Below are 4,651 nucleotides of genomic sequence, written 5' to 3'. Positions count from 1 at the left end.
AAAGACAGAGTGCCGTCTGTCGCTGTCACGTGGCCCGGTTTCTGACTCAGCCACAGGCTTGGTTGGGTGCTGCCCGTCTGAAGGGGCTTCCCTTGTGGGCAACCAGGCCCCAGCGCCGCTGCGGAGAATTAAAGGAGACGGTTGGAATTTCAGTGCGTCAAAGCTAGCCTTTTTTTTTTTTTTAAACTGCTATTTAACCCTTAACGTTTTTCAATGAGGAAGGCCCAACATTAACTTTTTTTTCCTGTTTTTTAAATCTTTATCGTCCTGCTTTTATTATTAGTCCCATCCCTATAACTGAGCTTGTAATTAAGTGAGTTAATACATCCAAAGTGATTACAAATGTGTCTTCCACATAGCGCGCAATAAAAGTTATTGCTGTGATCAGGGATTCATAAGGAATTTTAAGACTCACCCTCATCTCCCTACTTGTTTACAACTGGAAATATGGGAAACGAATCATCATACACCATAGTAAAAAGCCAATAGACAAAGTCTAGAATTGATGACTGAAGGACTAGTGGTAGACATATACATAACACATTTAGATGTAGGGACTCAAGGGAAAAACGTCTGAAATAGTTCAAAGGGGCTGCTTCTGGAGAGGGGCAGGGCATAGAAAGTGAGGGGGTTGTTGCTTTTCATCTTAATCCTTTTAAATATATATACTATGTATATATTTAAACCACATGTATATATTACTTGAAAAGAAAGAAGAACTGGAGGGAGAGAAGGAAGGACAGACGGAAGGAAAGAGAAACGACAGAAACAGGGTGTTGTCTACCCCCAGATGTCCCCATTTTCCATACTGTATGATTCCTTCTTACCACAACTGACATATTTCAAGAAAAATTCATTTTATTCTGACCATGCCTCCTTAACCCTATCACTTGCTAAATCTCCCTCTTCCCTACCAGCTGTCCCCTAATCAGCTCCTGTTCTAGTTTTCCTTTTGTGGTGAAAGACGTTAAGTCCCAAACTAGAAAGTCATTTTATTACTGTTTTCTTCCAGTTTTATTAAAATATTGTATTGTCAATTGACATACAGCACTGTATAAGTTTACGGTGTACAGCATAATAGTTTGACTTACATACATCATGAAATGATTATCACAGTAAGTTTAGTGAACATTCATCATCTCATATAGATACCAAAATAAAGAAATAGAAAAAAATTTTTCTTATGATGAGATATCTTAAAATTTACTCTTTTAACAACTTTCATGTACAACATACAGCAGTGTTAATTATATTTATCATGTTGTACATTACATCCCTAGTACTTACTTGTTTTATAACGGGACGTTTTTATCTTTTGACTACCTTCATCCAAATCCCCCTTCTCCCACCTCTCACCTCTGGTAACCACGAATCTGATCTTTTTTTCTATGAGTTTGTTTTTGAAGTATAAGTGATCTATGACACTATGTTAATAGTTCCCATTTCACAACATAGTAATTCGATATTTCTATGCATTTCAAAATGATCACCATGGTAAGTTTAGTTTTGACACGTCAGCATACAAAGATATTACATAGTTATTGACTATATTCCCCACACTGTACATTTCATACCTGTGATTCATTTATTTGCAACTGGAAATTTGTACTTCTTAATCTCCCTCACCTATCCTTCTTGATGATTATGTTTCAAAGGAATGGCTTTCAGTTCCTTGAAAAAGACATTTCTGAGTTGCAATAGATACATATTCACAATTGTAAGCTCTTTTGAGTAAATGTTCTGAGAAAAGTAGGTCAGGGCCTATCATCAGGCAAACAGTAAATTCTCCTTGCAGTGTTGAGAATTCTCAGGCAGGCTTTTTAATGGGTGTGAGGGAGTTGGGGTGGGGATCAATGGGGAGCCTGGGGTCATCCTAGGGGCTTGGCAAGACTCTTGGTGCAGGGGTTTGGACAGAGTTATGTGCTGAGAGTTCTGCATTTCTCAATCCATTTTCTACAATCTGTCTGCTCCTTCCTATTCTTGGTGTCGCTTTTTTTGTCCCAGCTGTTATAATATCAGGCCTGGATAATTGCAATAATCTGCTAAGTGATTTTCCTACAGTGGCAGCTCCAATGGAGTTTGGAGTGGATGGAATAATGGTCATCAGTCATTTCACCCCCTAGAAAAGCATTCAGTGTAAATAATGTGCTTGTTATGTAAAGGCAGCTTTCAACATAGCCTCCAACCCCCATTACCACAAGGCTTCACCAGCCAAATTGTCCCCTTAAACCACTCTTTTATAGAAATTCAGTCTCCCTGTTGCTAGTCTCCCTTTCCTTCTGCTCCAAACCATCATACTTCTTTACCTGCTCTCACTACCTCCCTCAAGTTCCATGAAGAACAGATGAAGAAAGGAAGAGAGGATGAAGAAGAAAAGGGGAAGAGGGGAAGAGGTAAGGAAGAGAGGAGAAAGGAGAATAGGGAAGAGGAGGAATAGGGGTAGGAGGATGGGAGTGGAAGAAAAGGATTAGAAAATGATAGAGGAACTAAACAAAATTGAGATTTGATTCCAGAGAATGACAAAGAAGACTGTTGATATGATGCATTCCTCTATGATGTAGAGGTTAAGATTCTGGTTTTCACCCAGGTATCCTTGGCTGCTTATTTTTACATTTCATTAAAGAATCTTACATAGATACCGAAGCAGTAAACTAGCCTCTGTTCCAAAATGGCTCCCCTGATGCTAAAGCTGTTTGCTGATTCACTCTGACTTGGAATTCTTGCAACTTTTTTTCTTCTGACAAACCCCCATCTCTGTTTACCTTGCTCAACTGGTTTTGTGCTAAATAGCCTCTAACCTTCCCATTACACTCACTCATCCCCCCAACCTCCTTTGTTCTAGGAAGAAGATCACATTTTAATAACTACCAGAGCTCCAGAAATCCACAAACCCATCATGAGATGACCATGACACCAGATGCAATTGTGTCTGAGTGGACTTCTGGAATAAGAAGAATGCAAGACCCTCACCTCTGATCCTTATCACCTGCTCTGCACCCCAGATCTTCCCATAAAACTTTCCCATACCCATGCCTGGTGGACACACAGTCCTAAAGGCACTAGCCTACTGTGGTCCCCTTTGTCTGACAAAGCAATTAAAGCTGTTTCTTTTCTACTTCACCTGAAACTGTCTCCAAGACTCAATTCAACACCAGTGCATAGAGGCCAACATTTCGGCAATAACAGGCAAAAAAGCTTGCTTTTTCATTTTTGTCTAGTTAATTTTTAAACTTTTTATTTTATATTCTTTTCAGAAAGTGTTAAATTCTGCAGAGTTATTCATGCATTCATTCAACAAATACTTATTGAGCAGCCATTCAGTGCCAGGAACTATGTTACACACTAGAGATACAAACATTCCTTTATTTCAGGTCCCACTGCCTGTCAGATGCTTCTGTGTAGCACCTCAGCTTCACTATAATCATATACACTTATACACACGTACAAACATATTAGTATTCCATCTGTCCAGATCCCACCCCATATTTTTAACCACTTTAAAATTTATTTATGTATTTATTTTACAATATCATATTTTTTAATTGAAGTATAGTTGATGTACAATATGTTACAGGTATGTAATATGGTGATTCACAAATTTTTAAAGGTTATGCACCATTTATAGTTATTTTAAAATATTGACTATATTCTCCTTGTTGTACAATACATCCTTGTAGCTTATTTTGTACCTGATAGTTTGCACTTCTTAATCCGCCACCTCCATCTTGCCCCTCCTCCTTCCATCTCCCCACTGGTAACCTCTAGTTCCTTCTCTACATCTATGAGTCTGTTTCTTTTTTGTTATATTCACTAGTTTGTTGTATTTTTTTAAGATTCCACATGTAAGTGGTATCTTACAGTATTTGTCTTTCTCTGTCTGACTTATTTCACTTAGCATAATGCCTTCCAAGTCCATTCATGGTGTACAACAGAAACTAATACATTTTAAATGAACTGTACTTCAATTAAAAAGCCAACAACCAACCAACCAACCCATTTAAAATATGGGCAGAAGAACTGAATAGACATTTTCCCAAAAAAGGAAATGCAAATGGCCAACAGGAACATGAAAAGTTGCTCAACATCACTAATATCAGGGAAATGCAAATCAAAATCACAATGAGATATCATTTTACATCTTTCAGAATGGCCATCATTAAAAAGAACATAAATAATAAATGTTGGCAAGGATGTGGAGAAAAGGGTACCCTTGTACACTGTTGGTGGGAATGTAAATTGGTGCAACCACTAGGAAAACAATATGGAGGTTTGTCAAAAACCCAAAAACAGAGCCACCACATGGCCCAGCAATTCCACTCCTGGGCATATATTGAGAAAAATAAAAACATAAATAACATTGCTGTTAATAGCAGGGTGTATGTATCTTTCTGAATTAATGTTTTTGTTTTTCCCACCCCATATTTTTTTCAACCATCCATCTCAGCAAGTAAAAGTAATACAGAACACCTAAGATCCAATAAGATATTTCCTTTTCTTGCAAAACTCATTCTACTCATCTTTATCCTCAACCACATCCATGGGTCTCCAGTTCCAAAAGTGTCCTTCATAACTTCCTTGCCCTTTCTCTCCTCCATGCTTCTCTTCTTCCAGTAGATTGAAAAAAAAAAAAGCACAACTTAAAAGTTGAGAG

The sequence above is a fragment of the Camelus ferus genome, chromosome X (assembly GCF_009834535.1).
Source record: "Camelus ferus isolate YT-003-E chromosome X, BCGSAC_Cfer_1.0, whole genome shotgun sequence".
Taxonomy (NCBI): domain Eukaryota; kingdom Metazoa; phylum Chordata; class Mammalia; order Artiodactyla; family Camelidae; genus Camelus; species Camelus ferus.
Note: the sequence above shows the minus strand (reverse complement) of the source record.